Genomic DNA, 16,807 nt, shown 5'->3' with positions numbered 1-16,807 from the left:
ATTCATTCTGGTTCACTATTTTCAATCATATTTATTGAGCACTTATTGTGTGCAGAGCACTGTACTAATTGCTTGGGAGAGTACAATATAACAATAATCAAACACATTCCCTGCCCACAATGAGATTACAGTTTACACTATCCCCTCAAGAATCTATTTTAGCAGATAATGGGTCTGGAATGAATCAGGTACTATCAATCAATAAATCAATCAATGATATCTATTGAGGGCTTACTGTGTGCTGAGCATTGTGAAAAGCCTTTTGGAAAGTGCAATAAAACAGAGTTGGTAGATGTGACCCCTGTCTACAAAGAGCTTGCAGTCTTATTTTTTAACTCTTCCTTTTTGTTGAAGAAAAAAAAACCTTTCCTTTCCACTTTTCACAGAAAATATTTGCACATTATCATTTAAATCATTGTGTGATCAAATTCTGCAGAAACTCTAGTGCTATGCGTAGCCCATATAAAAAAAAGTATTTACCTTGGCAGGGCTTTTCAGTGGCTCACATTTTATTTTAGCTCTCTTCTGATTTACACCTGCCTGCTGCTGGTAATAGATGGGATTGTCTTATCTGTAACAAACCTCTGACTTGTTCTGTTTCATATCTTTTATCCATCATGCTCTCTTTTCTAAACCTTGATGGAAAACATAGTTTTTGATGGAAAGTAACACAGGCAAATTTACTGATCTACTTTAACACTCAATAGATGACTGATTTGGGTGAGGAAAAGCCCATGCGATCAAGAGATAAAATCAAGTCAGTTACTGAATCTATTTATTTTTCATTCTTATGCCTTATGCCTGAATGCATGTTTTTTTTTCTTAGTTTCAAAGTTCTGTAACTATAAACCTTCTCCAATATTTGCATATTAAAGCGTGGAAGAGAGTGACATTATTATAATTCAATGAAAAGAAATAGAGAACCAGGTAATTATTTGTCGTCTTCTTGTTATGCAGCTCTCTAAACTATGAAACTTGTGCCCCTTTAGATGTGATTTTGAACTTTTTAAAATATAAATTGGAATTGATAGACTTGGAAGTTCAACAGTGCAGCATTTATATCTTCTTGCCTTACTCACAATATAGTGTTCATGGTACATTTAAAAGGGAAATCATTTATAATGAATATAAAGAACAGAGTACTTGAGAAAAAATATATATCCAACTCAAATGAGTTTCCTCAGTCCCAACATCCTGACAAGATTTTTTGAGTACTACAAATGTGACTTTACTCCTTTCCAACAAATCTGGCTGAGTGTGGTATGTGATGTCAACACACCATATGTCTCCAGATGCTGACAACTTTTGTATTACTTAGGCTGCTCATCCATGATGTGGAAACTTCCATCTCACTCATGTCTATTATGCAAATGCAAGGCAAGGAAAAGAAATCATCTTGGTTTTTTTTGTTTTGTTTTGTTTTATTTGGACAGGTTTGGAAGGCACCAATGTGGGAAGTATGAAATCATTGGAGTAATCGTGTGAGATTGCTCAGACCATTACTTTAAATGAAAATTGAATCTGTATGTCTATGCTGAAGTTTTGACTCCCTTTCCACCATCTCTTAATTTTCTATTTCCTGGAAGGGAATGGTGGTGAATATCAAAGCTTAGAAAAGCATCTCTTTCAACCTGGTGCTTTGCTGAAGCATCAGCTAGGCACAACCCTTTCCAATTTAGCTTGTTTCCTGTTGAAGTTCAGAAAACTAAGTGTGACCTCCATCTCTAAAACAGAAAGTTTGTGCTGCTGGTGGTGATGGTAGTAACAGCAGTTTAATTTCTTTTTGCTCATTTTTATGCATACTATAAATTACCTTTTTTAGCTCATTAGTAAAGGCATAACAGCTATGCATCATTAGTTAAACACTAATGATCTGCCATTAGGGTAGAAAAGTATAGCAAACCATCTTCCTAATACCCAACTCATTGTGTGTGAATATAGACATCTTCTCATGGGCTCACCCAGGTGAATATTATACTCCAAATGGCCACTTCTTTGGAATGCCAATCTTTTATCTGCAGCTCTAATTTCCTCTGTAGGAGAAAGCTAGGAGACAATATGGCATTTTCAAAAGCAGGCTTTTGGAAAGCAGATGGCCTGTGTCAGTCTTCAATTCATTTTTGCACTTGTTCCTGTAGAAATCACAAATGTGTTGAAAAACAGGGGAATGTCATTTTAGCAAAAACACAATAAAATAAGGAGCATTTTACATTTCATCACAGTAAAATAATAGTGACAGCCAACCCCATGCCCTCTTCCTCTTCTATTCAGATACACTGAGCATGGAACTGGCATTAAACTCTATGGTCTGAATTTGTATTTAAGCCAATTGATCTCTTGAAAATATTGTTTCGGGCAAAAATGACCATCTAAGTTGTCAGGCTAGGAAAATAATTGAGAGGACTTTGCAAATCATTTCTTCATTTTAAATTCAGCTAATCATCAAGAAAACTCTTGTTTCAAGACATAATGGTTTCACAGCCCCATAGAGTTACTCTGAAAAACTGTAGCATTAAAGCCAATCATTGCTCTGTACGAATGACATTTAATCCAAGTAAACACAGGCACAAGGATGGGTTATACATTTGCCCTGTTGTATGTATTGAATGTACTCCACCTACCATGCCTACAGTACAAACTAAAATCTCTATAAGTGCAAAACAGCCACTTTATTCAAAGGCAATTATAGCACTTGGTAGTGTTTTTCATTGTCTGGACAGTTCCACTTGAGGTTTTCAGTGTATTCAATTTTTTGTTGACCAAATACTATTAAAACTTTTTTATAGCCGTACTGAGACCAAGACTCAAGTGAAATTTCCTAAACTACAGAAAAACATATATCCTGTTTTTGTAGTCCAAGTGTGTATTTATATCCTAGAATGCCCAGTGGTACCTCTCAGAGAGCCGAGCAAAATAATACTCTTGAACTGAGAATTTGGTTCTGACTTTTAGAAGTCTTCAGAAATAGTGCCCCTACAAAAAGCCAGGTTTGAATGAATAAATCTAGCATACTAAAACTACTTTATTTCAAAATAGAGGGAAATTAGAGGACAGGTAACCTTTTTAATGTCTTAAGAGTAAAGCGGTTATAGGGTTACCCCATCCTGGAGCCAGTAGTCTTTTTCTACCATCTCAACTTTACTGAGATAGCTTATTTAGCTTCTTTGTTCTTCCAGTTTCCCATCTTTAAAATGTGGAGAAAACACTATCCATCCACTGGCTTTACCGGTTTTGGTTAATGGACTTCATTCTAGTCTCCCCTCCATTCAGTCTCCTTCTAAGAAGAGGAGAGTATGTAAGTGTCCCAGAACATTGTTCTTGACTGTGAAGAAAAGGAAGTAGATATGCTATCACTTTACAAACATTTGGTGTGAGGAGAGAAAGTGGTGATCCAAAATGGAGCCCAAATTTGTCACCTCAACCACAGCAATAGGCTCTGGGGGTAAATCTTCTTTGTGTGTATGTGTATGATAATTGGAGCCAACTAGAGACTACTAGAGGGAATGGAAGGGTGGGACAGGTGGAGAGTCTACTTGAGTTTTTCCGGCTCTCCTGTGGTCAGGTATGCAGCATAAACTGCTTATATACTGTCTTTTCCTACCTGGTGATCCCTCAGCCTTCCCAAACCTGCTTGAGTTGGGAATGAATCATTACACATTCCTCTAAACCTACAGTTAATCCCTAATGGCCTGGTCCAAGCAAAGGTTTTAAATGAAAAAAATGGACCAAGTTAGCCCTATCTGTTAATAGTTTGTGAACCATTTGGAACCATTTATCCATGACATTCTTTGGAGACGCAGCATGGTCTAATGGAAAGAACACAGACCTGGGACACAGAGGACCGAGGTTCTAATCCTGGTTCTGCCACTTGTCAGCTGTGTGTCCTTGTGCAAGTCACTTCACTATTGCCACAGTCACTGCTACAGTCATGGAAAGCAGAGTGGCTTAGTGGAAAGAGCACGGGCTTGGGAGTCAGAGGTGGTGGGTTCTAACCCTGGTTCCACCACTGTGTGACTTTGGGCAAGTCACTTCTCTGTGCCTCAGTTACCTCATCTGCAAAATGGGGATTAAGAATGTGAGCTCCATGTGGGTCAACCTAGTAACCTTGTATCTACCTCAGCAATTAGAACAGTGCTCATCATATAGTAAGCGCTTAACAAATACCAGTATTATTATTATTACTGTGTGCCTTGGCTATCGCAACTGTTAAAAGGGGATTAAGACTGTGAGCTACACTAAGGACATGGACTGTGTCCATCCTGATTAGCTTGTTTCTGTCCCAGTCCTTAGTATGTGCCTAGCATTAATAAATGCTTACCAAAGCCATTTAAAGAAATATCTGATATTGAAATGACCTGGTATATATGGATTCTATTCTATTATGGATTCTATTATGATTCCAAACTTGCGAAGCAAAAGAAAGGGCCCAGACCTGTGAGTCAGGAGGCCTAGGTTCTAATTCTGACTCCACCATTTTCCTGCTGTGTGAGCTTGGGAATATCATTTAACTTCTTGGTGCCTCAGTGTCTTCATCTCTATAATTGGGGGATTCACTATCTGTTTTCCCTCCCTCTTAGACTGAAACCCAGGTGGGAGAAGGATTATGTCCAACCTGATTACCTTGTATCTAGCCCAGCATGTAAAATGGCCATAGTTATTATCATTATTATCATTACTATTATTATTATTATTTCTTATGGTATGTGTGCATGTGTCTGTGAGTATGCACATGTCTGTGTGTGCATACACACACATGCTCTAACTTGCTTTTTCTAGCTCTCCGTCAGACATGCTTTTTTGTTTTTAGTTCAGTTCTAGACAAGAGGTAGGCATTTAACTGCATTGACAAAGATGGGAAACAGTTAATAGCATGTGCCATGATTACGATGCTATAAAAAGGATGAACAACTGCAAAGACCAGACACAAACAAGTTCATTGAAATTCATGAATGCAATGGAAACGCTTGTGGTGCCAAAGAAAAAAGAGAGATTAAAAATTGCTCAAGTTCAGGCAAACTACTAATGTACGTATGATGGAGAAGCACAGAAGTCCTGGTAGAAACTAGCCTGAGGCAATTTTTCATTTTAAATGGCGAATATTTTCTATTATGATTCTACAAATAAATGTTGTCTAAATATTTTTGCTAATTGCAGAATATTTAGTGATAATAAGGATAATCAAGTGTTGGAAATGCAGTGATTCATTTGACATTGAAAGAAGGAAATGTATGACAAATATTAGGCATAAAAGGCAGTCTAAGTCAATAGTAGTCATTGAGTGTCTAGTGGGTTCAAAACATGTAATAAGGGGTTAGGAGAGTACGTTACAAGTGAAAGACATGTTCCCTGTCCTCAAGAAGCTTAAAGTTGAATGGGGGAGACAGGCAGACACAAAACATTTACAAATAATGAGAGCAGGAGAAAAAACAACAAATATAGCTGTTGAGAGCAGGAATATGAAGGATAAATATGTGAGTATAAACTAACATATGTAAATTTGTACTTGAGGCGTTAAGGGTGGCTGTTTGAGTTGATATAACCTGGAAAGGTGGAGCTCAATTAAGCAGGGACTAGCTGGAGTCAGTTCTGGAGAAACTGGGTTTTCAGGAAGAATTTAAAGATGAATAGAGCTATAGTTCTAGAGAATTTGTAGTGGGGACATTTGAAATTGAGGATTTTATAGCCTGACTGAGGCATTTTAAAGGACATAGGCTACCTTCACTATGGCACATCTGATATAAATAACACTGCCGGTCAGTACCAACGGGGAATATCTCTGTTACAGTTATATTGTACTCTTGAAGCACTTAGTATACTGCTTTGCATACAATAAACACTCAGTAAATACAGTTGACTGACAATGTATTCTAGGAGTTTCAGAGTTCTGCTCGAAGGCCAGGAAACTCTTCACTCCAAATCCCAAACTGGAATGGGGGAATGGACACTTTCATGCCTCTTTTCTGACCTGGTACGAGGTGGTAGAGAGGTCCCCACTGCTGGGCTGCAAAATATCTCCTTTCACACAAATAAGCAAGTAGTGATACAGTAACGCCAGATGTCTAAGGCTGATGTTTCCAGAAAATCAGTGGTGGAACTGGGACTAGAATTGGGACTAGAACTGGGACTGGGATTACAGCCTCTTTGACCTCTTTCTTCAACACTCCTCTAATGTTCCTCTAATTCCAGCCTACTCACTGAAGCTCAATCTCATCTATCTTGCTGCCAACTCCTTGCCCACATTCTCCATCTAGCTTGGATTTCTTTCTCCTTTTGTATCAGACAGTGACTCACTCTACCTTCAAAGTCACTGCATCTGCTCTAAGAGGCCTTCAATGAATAAGCCCTCATTTCCTCTATTCCCCCTCCCTTCTGCATCCTCTATGCACTTGTATCTGTCTCCTTTAAACACTTGATATTCACCCCTCCCTACGGTACTTAAGTACATATCATTCCAACCTGCTCTTTCTGTAATGCCATTTCAGTATCTGTCCCCTCCATCTAGACTGTAAACCTCTTGTGGGCAGAAATCATGTCTACCAACTATTTTGTAATAGTCTCTCCCAAGAGCTTAGTAGAGTGCTCCACACATCGTTAGTGCTCAATAAATACCACTAATTGGTCTATCAAGTCACATTAGACCAATAAATACCATTGAATTACTCTATCAAGTCACATTAGAGGACTTGTATAACAAGTTGTTCAAAGGTCAAAGGAATACATTTGTTGTTCTTTTTAGTGTTTTGATTTTGCTTTTACCCTGGCATTTATAAAGAAGTCAAAAATCCTGGCTTCCTCACCTCTTAAGCCACTCTGAGTGTTATAGTCCCTGATGGTTTAAAAAATGTCTGATAGTATAACAGCAGTGTCTCCTTTAGACACCAAGCTTGTTATGGGCAGGGAACTTGTCTGCTAATTCAGTTGCATTGTACTCTCCCAAGCGCTTAGCATAATGTTTTGCACAAAGTAAGTGCTCAATAAATACAAGTGATTAATGAGTTCTTCAGTTCACAGTACTTGTTATCACTCCCCGATGATCCACAATCCACAAGAAGGAACAGGCAAGAGAGTTTGGATAGCTTAGTGTACACCATTTTCATTACTGTAATAAAGAGACACCTGAAGCAAAAACTTAAATTTATCTCCCACTGGTGGTGAGGTTTACCTTTCTGCCTTTTCTTCCAAATCCTAAACTAAAATTCTGCGGCTGATCCCAAATAGAAAGGAACCACAAAAGGTGGATAATTATGTTTAATAATAGTAACAATAACCGTGATATTTATTAAACCCTTCCTATGTGCCACGTGGCACATGATTCAGCTACTTCTTGAGTGATCGACTTTACAGCCACATGGGCTCCTATATCTGATTACCCTTCATCCAGTTGAAGTGGTCGACTGATGACGTGCTCATGAGCCGCATCCTCTGCTCGGTTCCTGTAGACAGGATCTGTTTGACTGGAAGAGCTGCCCATTTTCTGATGAAGGAAAATCGGAGTGAGATACAGAGACCAAGAGAGAAAGGGGTTGATTGATGATGAGCTCATGAGCTGCATCATCTGATTGGTTCCTGTAGACAAGAGCTGCTTGATTGGCGTATCTGCCCATTTTCTGATGCAGTGGGATCCAGAGACCAAGAGAATGTTTCTGAAAAATGAAAATCAATCTCCTTCTGTGGCCCCAGCCCTCACACTCATCTCCAGCTGTCAGCATCCAGCATGCAGTGGAGACTGCATTCACTGCCAGCCACCACTCCCTCCATCTCTCCAGTGGACAGAGAGAAGATGCAGGGTGGCTTCAGGGATGTCATGTCTGTAGAGGGGCAGAGAGGTTGTGGGAGGTGTAGAAGCTGGACTCCCTGAATGTCTCCCCTCCCTCTTCTCTAGCTCTGTCCCCTTGTCACTAGCCTAGCAATTATATTTTTAATTATTGAGACAGTGGATGATGTAGTGAGAATCTGTGGCAATTTATCTGGTCATCTTGGAGGATTTCACCAAATTAAAGAGTTGTAGTTGAAAATAACAGTAATCCTTCAGGGAACTGTGCCAAACACTGTATTAAAGGACTGAGGTAAATACAAGATAATCTGGTCTGTCAGACACAGTCCCTGTCCCACAGGGAGTTCACAGTTTAGGAGGGAGAAGAAACACTTTCATGGACAACAAGAAGGGTCCCCATGACACCCAGTTAGTGCCATTTATTGAGAGCTTCCTGAGTGCAGAATACTGTATTAAGCACTCGGGAGAGTACATTAAAGTAGAGTTGATAGCTATGGGCCCTGCCCTCAAGAATCTCAGAATCATAGCTATAATCTCAAAGTCAGCAGGATCATCTTTGCAATGAAGGAAACTTCTACTACAGTGTTATCTGCTACTGTCACTATAGGCCTTAGAGAGCTCAGAGCAAGAATATAGACACTTTACATTTCCACTGGAGAGGCTAAAAATTCAGCTACAACTGGCACCTGTAGATAGACACAGATACTTTGGCAGTGGCTAAAGAAATAATCATAGCAATACAAGAGGCCATACTACTGTTAGATGGGCAGATAATGCTTGTACAGATGGGTGTAATTTAATATGCAGCCCATTCTAGGATTTTCATTTATTTATTTTTTAATGATGTTTATTATGTGCTTACTATGTGTCGAGCACTGTTTTAAGTGCTGGGGTAGACCAATCAATTAGGCAATGGTATTAACTGAGTGCTTACTGTGCTGATCCCAACTGAGTGCTTACTGTGTGCAGAGCACTATACTATGAACTTTGGAGGGGACAATACAACATGCAAGTTACTAGAGTCAGACACAGTCTCTATTCCTCATGGGACTCACAGTCTAAGTAGGAGGGAGAACAAATATTGAATCCCCTTTTTAGAGTTTCCAGTACAGAAACTGAGGGACAAAGAAGTTAAGTGACTTGTCCAAGGTCACACAGCAGACAAGTGGCAGTGATGGGATAAGAACCCAGGTCTTCTGACTCCCAGACCCCTGCTCTAGGCTAAACTGCTGAATTCTTTTACCTAACAGGGTCAGAGGGGATCCAGCCAACCACTGTGCAGTTCCCCAGGGCTTCATGTCCCTCTTGGTAGGCTCTGTGGGATTAGTTAAGAGATAAACATCTCTTACCAAACATGGCCACCCACTTGACTGAATTGAACACCCAAGCATTTGGCTCTCATTGTACTAAATTCTGTTCTGGGCAAATGAGTACAAAGGGTGATCTATACTTGTTTCCATATACATGTCAACATTTTTACCTTGTTCAGCTTCTGTGGCCCTCAAGAAGCAAAGGCAGATCTGAAATAATGGTTTACTGTCTTGCACTCATCAGAGTGTTTACGTTACTGACTTCTAACATAAAAAAGAAAATATTGAAGTGCATTCAGGTGCTATAAACACATATTTAGATAGTCTATATAATATATGTGTATAAATATGCATATATAATAGACACATACATATGTATATAGTATGAATTTGTGTGTTTATGCCAGCACCTTATATATATACATATATATATGTGTATGTGTGTGTGTGTGTGTATATATGCTGAATTGTACTTTCCAAGTGCTTGGTAAAGTGTCCTGCACACAGCATTCAATAAATATGATTGAATGAACGAATATATAATATATAGTTATACAAAACTACATATTAAGTAACTATGTATATACACACAAGTGGATAAGTAGATGAGTAGATACATGATGGATAGATGATATAGATAGCCCTTACTTTAGTCCTCCCCAGATTTTTATGTATCTCAATCCTGACCAGCCCCAAAAGATGTGGGTTAATATATCTGTACCATATGTTTTTATGTGCGTGTGCTCATGCCTAGGTTTTCCCAACTAGCAATAAACACAGACTTCCTGATTTAGTGAGTGTTTCATGTGGACACTGCATACAGAGTTGCTTCAGGTGATAGTTCCTCCAGGATTCAGCAAGCGCAGCTTCTGGAATTCACTCCCCTTGCCCCTTCATTCTGCAAGGTCACAAGTTCATTCATGCATTTATTCAATCGTATTTATTGAGTGCTTACGGTGTGCAAAGTGCTGCACTAAGCACTTAGAGTAATAATGTTGGTATTTGTTAAGCACTTACTACGTGCAGAGCACTATTCTAAGCGTTGGGGTAGATACAGGGGAATGAGGTTGTCCCACGTGAGGCTCACAGTCTTCACCCCCATTTTACAGATGAGGGAACTAAGGCACAGAGAAGTGAAGTGATTTGCCCACAGTCACACAGCTGACAAGTACAGTATAACAATAGGACAGACACATTCCCTGTCCACATTGAGCTTACAGTCTTGAGGGGGAAATAGATATTGATATAAATAAATAAATTACAGATATGTACATAAGTGTTGTGGGACTGGGATTGGGGATGAATTACGTGACCTCCTCCTTACCCAAATACCCAAACTGACTGTATTCTGACCATTCTTGACCTTTTGGCCCCCTTGATACGCCCTTCTCCTGGAAATGCTATCACTCCTTGGTTTCTGATGCGGTTCTCTCTGGTTTTCCTCTCACCACCCTGGACACTCCTTCCCAGTTTCTTTCTGGCTTGTTTGCCACTTCTTTCCTTACTTTATGTATCCCTCAAGATGCTATTCTGGTTCCACGTATCTTCTCCCTTTACAAGGTACAAAAACAGCTTCAAGGTAAAAATTGCTTGGAGGTAGAGGGCTGTACTAATGGATCCCTTTAAGATTCATCCAGTTTAGGAATTTATGGTTGTCTATCAATAGCCATAAATTATTGACCCTTGTCCCATCCTATGAGGAACAACCAGATGAAAGTTCATATTAATACATAATACATCAATCAGACCATTGATTTGTTCATTTTAGATTCAGAAACACTGAAGGGGAAACCAAACTAGGTCATTTTTATATTGTGTATTTAAGAAAATATATAGGATTTTTAAAGGTCTAGTTTGCTATTCATTCATGTAAATTGTAATCTCAAGTGGCTTCAAATCTGGTCCAGGAAATTACAATGTTGAAATATTCATGTGTTTTCCCTCAGGAACATTTCATTGTAATTCATTTGGTTGTGTGGGATGTGTGGCTTAACAGATTGGAAATTCAGATGCTTTGACAAAGATACCATATATAAAAATCTTTATCTTGGTGGAAAGGGCGGAAAGCTTGATCTAAATAGTCAGCAGTTTTGTAGCTAGATGACTAAATTAAAGAATTCTCTACTTTCCCCAGCTCCTTATGGGTGTGTGTGCAGCCTGATTCATTGACGAAAAGACTCCAGGGGGAGTACTCATTTCCTATATAGCTTTGAACTGAGCCTTGAGGGCATAGCCCACTTTTGATTCAATACCCAGTTTCAGGTAGCAACCTTCCTTTCCTTTTTGTGGGAAAACTTAGCTGCAAAAATACATAAGTGGATGGGCCTGGGATTTAAATTTGTATTTTATAATTTTCTCAGAAATTTTCCTCATTATTCCTAACAGTCATTGACTGTTCCCCCTCTGAGTGTGTAAGCTTCTCCTTCTAGACCCTAAGTTTGTGGGTAGGGAATGTGCCTACCAACTCTATTATATTGTTATAATATTACAAACATTTAGAACAGTGTTCTACAAACAATAAGTGCTCAATAAATGTGATCGATTGATACTATCTTTACTGGTGTTTGTGTTAGAAGGGAAGATAGAGAACTGGAGTATAAGAGAAAGGGATATTGTTAATCATTCAAGCAGTGGTATTTATTGAGCACTTACTATGTGCAGAGCACTGTTTTAAGCACTTGGGAGAATACAATACAAGAGAATTAGCAGACACATTCCCTGCCCATAATAAGCCTAGAGATGAGTTGGATTGTAAGGAGAACTGTAAGAAAGAGGGTGGGCAGAGAGAACCAAAGGAAAAAGGGAGGAGAAAAGGGAAGAGGAAAAGGAACTCAGGAGGAAAAGAGGGGAAAAGGGAAAGGGGGAAGAAATGAATGGATAAGAGAAAAAGAATAGGAGGAAGAGAAAAGAGCTAAAGTAATAAGAGGTTGAAAGGAGGTAATGGGGGTGGTGGGGAATAAGAACAAAAAGAGGAAGAGGAAAATAAAAAGAGGAGAGGAGGGGAAGGGGAGATTTAGAGAAGAGAGAAAAAGAGCCAAAAGGGAAATAGATGAAATAAACAGAAGTAAAGGGCAGTTTTCTTTCTTTCTCTGATTCTTAGTGCAGATCTTTATTTAGTTGTAGTATTTGGTTATGACATTAATTAAGCCCTTACTACTTGCCAACCAGTGGGCTGACTGCTGGGGTAGATAGAGAGTAATCAATTAAGTCACAGATCAGAACAGGAAATAGCCTGAAGGCAAAGCCATACTTCAATATTTGACAGAGCCCCATTATACTAAATCCCAGCTCAAAAATAACAAAAAGAGAAAATGAATGCAAACCTGGCATTTTATTTATGAGTGCCACTTCTTTTCAGTGCTCCTGGAAATAAAGTTAAAAGTAAAGGATATTTTAGATCTAGAAAGTCTTAAATCATCACCTAAGGTGACTACTAACCCATAGCTTATTTTCCTATCCGCTGTAATAAAACATCACAATAAAAGGAGCATTTTGAATAGTAGCCAAAAGCATCCCGCCCAATTTCTTTCAAATATAATCCTTTTTTTTAACTTTTAAAGTAATACATTTTTTAAAAAAACACATGGACAGTATAATCCTTGCATCTGTTAAATGAAATACTCTATGAAGCTTAAACTTGAGGAAGATTTTTTGTGGGCTTGTAGTGTTGTTTGACTCATTCTAATGAAACATAGCAGAAATTTCAGGAATAAAAAAACTCAATGCATTAGAAAATATGTCTCTTAAAGCATTTATAGTTAGCATAAAATTCAACCAGATGCCTCCGCATCATGATTTAAATCGTAATCATCACAGGTTAATAATAGACCACACCTAAATAGTTCTTCTTGTTATTAGTCTATTGACTTTCTGTTTCAATATTATTTTACCCAATTGTTGGACTTTTGTAAGAGTGTTTAGATGTTCATTATGGATGAGTGGGCCTTGAGGATAACTAGGAAAGAGTTTCAGTGCATGGCCTTTTATAAGGACTTTAGTACTAATAGACTTGACAGAGGGATCAGAGAAGCATGTAATCTATGGTAGAAGGTGGGAGGAAAGCCCATTTGTCTTTCCATTAGATGCCACAGTGAAGCATGCTGAAATCCAGTGCTATAAGAACAATGGAACTATTGTTGAAAAAGAAAGGAAAGATGGTAATGAAAAGTGAACAGCTGAAATGATAATATCCATTTGTAAGACATTCAAAAACGTGATCACTGGTAAGAAATTTTAAAGGACAGAGGAAGTAGAGTTTACCTTATTCTTAGTAAGCGTATCATTTAGAGTATTCAGATATTTCAAATATTCTCTCCAGTGAATTTTTTCAAGAGAAAGGAAATACAGCTCACTGTATTCTCAGTGGGAAATATCATTCTTTGTAGAGAATGAACCCAAAGTAATTCTGAGCTTAATCACAACCCAAAGTCAACCAACTGGATCCTTAAATTAATAACATGGGCTTTCCCCAAAGTAGGGGAATCACCATCATCATTATTATCAGACAAGTGATTATCAATTGTCCATAGGCTGTAAATTGCCCTATAATAAATTTCAAGTGCATAAATGATAAATTTAGGTTTCTATTTGGGTAACATGGATAATTTTTGTTTTCTAAACCCAAATTTAAATCCTAGTGGCACTCAGGGAAATTCCTATTTCACTGACAAAAAAAATCAGTTGTATTCTGAAGAGAAGATGTATAATATGAAAAAAATGCCATTTTCAATGTTGGATGTGGTGAAATCTAGAAATGTAAAACTTCCCTCCTCTGATGCAGACTTAAGAAAAGGTTTAAAATGTGAAAGAGGCTGCTGTATGTGTCCTTTGGCATCTTCATTGATGATCAAATCAATCAACATAAGTTTTATGACCACAAATAACTTATTTATTTATATCTATTCTGCTGTTTCTAGTAGTTGCTCCATAGAACTTTCTCCCTCCCTCTGAATCTTTCCCATTTTTTACGTTATACCATTTCCTACCATTGCCATTATGGCTTTCCTCTGCAGTGATGGCAGGAATGTTCCACATCCTATGTTTGAATATTTTCTGATTATTTTCCCTACTTGTTTCTCCTTTTTTATCTCTAAACTAATAATGCTTGATTTTCACATGCCCACTCAGATGATCAGAATGCTGTGTGACTCAATGGATTAAGTACTCCATGAGTATGGTGGGCTCTAATCCTTGATGACTGCTTTAACCTTAAGAAACCACTAACCTTAGCTAATGGTTAAATTTCTTCAGGGAAGCCTTATTAAACACATGGAGTTTGGAAGTCACTACAACCAATGGGAATTTTATATCAGATGTTGAAACTTTTCCCAGTACTATTTTGTCATTTAACTTTTACTTCATAAGAGAAGAATTCTAGTTCTATGATCTCTCTGTAATTTGAATAACCATTAGCATCTTGAGAAAATAGTGTGGATTAGACACTGAGAAAATTCTCCAAGAGAATATATTGTTTGTCACTCAATCAATCAATCAAAGGCATTTATTGAGCGCTCTCTGTGTGAGCACTCTGTGTGAGATGGAGAGTACAGCACAATAGAGTTGTTACACATTGTTACACATTGATCCCTGCTTTCAAAAAGCTCATTAATTAAAGAAAAAGACATTATCTGCATGGTCATGGTACTGACAACTTTCCAAGCATACAATTCAAGACCTCAGAAAACAACTGGGGATGGAACCTGGCAGGGTGGATAGACCTCAGGCCTGAAGTCAGAAGGTCATGAGTTCTAAATGCCGGCTTTGCCACTTATCTCCTTGGGGAAGTCACTTCACTTCTCTGTGCCTCAGTTAACTCATCTGTAAAATGGGTAATGAGAGTGTGAGCCCCATATGGACAGAGATCGTGTCCAACCCAATTTACTTATATCCACCCCAGCACTCAGTACAGTGCCTTGGCACACAGTAAGCGCTCAATAAATATCACAGTTATTACTATTATCAAATGTAAATTCATTCCAGGGTGCGGCAGAATGGACCAGAATTCACGCAGCATAGCTAGGGACATCAGTAAATATCAGTGGATCTAAGGGGTATAGCTCTGGACAAATGATGTGATAACTAGCACATTTGTTTGACTAAGAAGAAAGCACTTTGATGGAGTTGGATGCAAAATGACAGTTTGGTATTTGAAGGATTTAACTAAATCAATATCATGAGAATAGAACTTCTGAGTTCATGAATCCTGTAGAGGAATTTGTTTGGATGTTAATCATCCAATCATCTGTGGAAAGTTCCCTGGGATTGAGCTGTAAAGTGGGTTTAGTGCTATTGCCGCTAACCATTTAATATAGTATTGCAGTATATTACTTGCAAAAGACCTATAAAATGTCCCTAGTTTTCCGTTTTTGAGCATCTTGTAAAATCTTGTACAATCTAAATCTTTTATGACATGGCTTTCATGGAAACATAATCTTTCTTATCAGGAGACCATAAAAATATATGGAGCTTAAATTTCCACTATTGAAGATAAAGAAAAAGTCCATTTTCAAATCCTATAAAGAGCTAGAGGCCACTATTATCTCCCCCTAAGCATCTTGACAATGGTTGAATATATTTCTACTGGGATTAGAATGTCGGAATATCTGAATGCAGAACTTTTAGTCCTTCAGACAGTGTCAGGAGCTGAGCAGCATTAGTAGAGAAACAGCTTATGAATCTGCCATTTGAGTTCACAAATCCCCCACCATTAACCTAAATTGCTAGGTTAATGAAATGATGAATAATAATAATACTCATTTCTAAGGCCTAAACTGCTTCTTCCTTGTGCATATGAAGGGAGATCCTAGATTGAGTTGCTCTTCAGTGAAAACAAGCAGTCCATTAGGGAGGTAAGAAGGGTTGGCTCAATAAAATCTGAGCTCAGGCAATGACTTGTGGCTATGCCAGGTATGTTACAATCCAGATACCACCAAGTCAGACATGATTACTTTGCCAATCATGAGGTTGTGGAACTGGGTCCAGAAGGGCGTGATGTGTGTCACACTCCAGGGGGAAACTGAGATGTGGTTGACAAAAGGACTTAGTACAGTGCTCTGCATATAGTAAGCACTCAGTAAATACCACTGATTTATCAATCACTTCAATACCCATTATCCCTCTTAGACTTGTAAACACTGTAAAAAAGGCTTAACAACCGTAAGTTATCATTACTATTATTATCATTCTTGCTATCATTCAGCCTTTTCTGGATTTTTGCTTTCAAAATCTGCACTATTTTCCTTCACAAACTCTCTTCCCTCATAGGAAATGTATTTATATTATTGTCTGTCTCCCCCTCTAGACTGAAAGCCCTATGTGGACAGGAAACATGTCTACCAACTCTGTTATTCTATACTCTCCCAAGTGATTAGTACTGTGCTCTGCAAACAGTAAACACTCAGTGAATAAGTTTGATTGATCTATTCATCCTCCTGTCAACAAGTGAATGAATCAATGGCATTTATCGTGAGTCAGTCAATGGTATTTTTTGAATCCTTACTTTGGGCATACCAGTGTACTAAATGCTTGGGGAGTGTAATATAATGATATAACGGACACATTTCCTGCCCACAACGAGCTTTACATTCTACAGTCTAGAGTCTATTGATATCTTAAATGTAGCAAAACTTCATTTTTGAAAATGTCATGACTGATATCTGTGTGTGTCATTGTGGCTTAAAAAACCGTGCATGTATAGACCCCGCGCATACCCCGCAATCCAATG

This window comes from Ornithorhynchus anatinus, chromosome 4, assembly GCF_004115215.2.
Source record: "Ornithorhynchus anatinus isolate Pmale09 chromosome 4, mOrnAna1.pri.v4, whole genome shotgun sequence".
Taxonomy (NCBI): Eukaryota; Metazoa; Chordata; class Mammalia; order Monotremata; family Ornithorhynchidae; genus Ornithorhynchus; species Ornithorhynchus anatinus.
Note: the sequence above shows the minus strand (reverse complement) of the source record.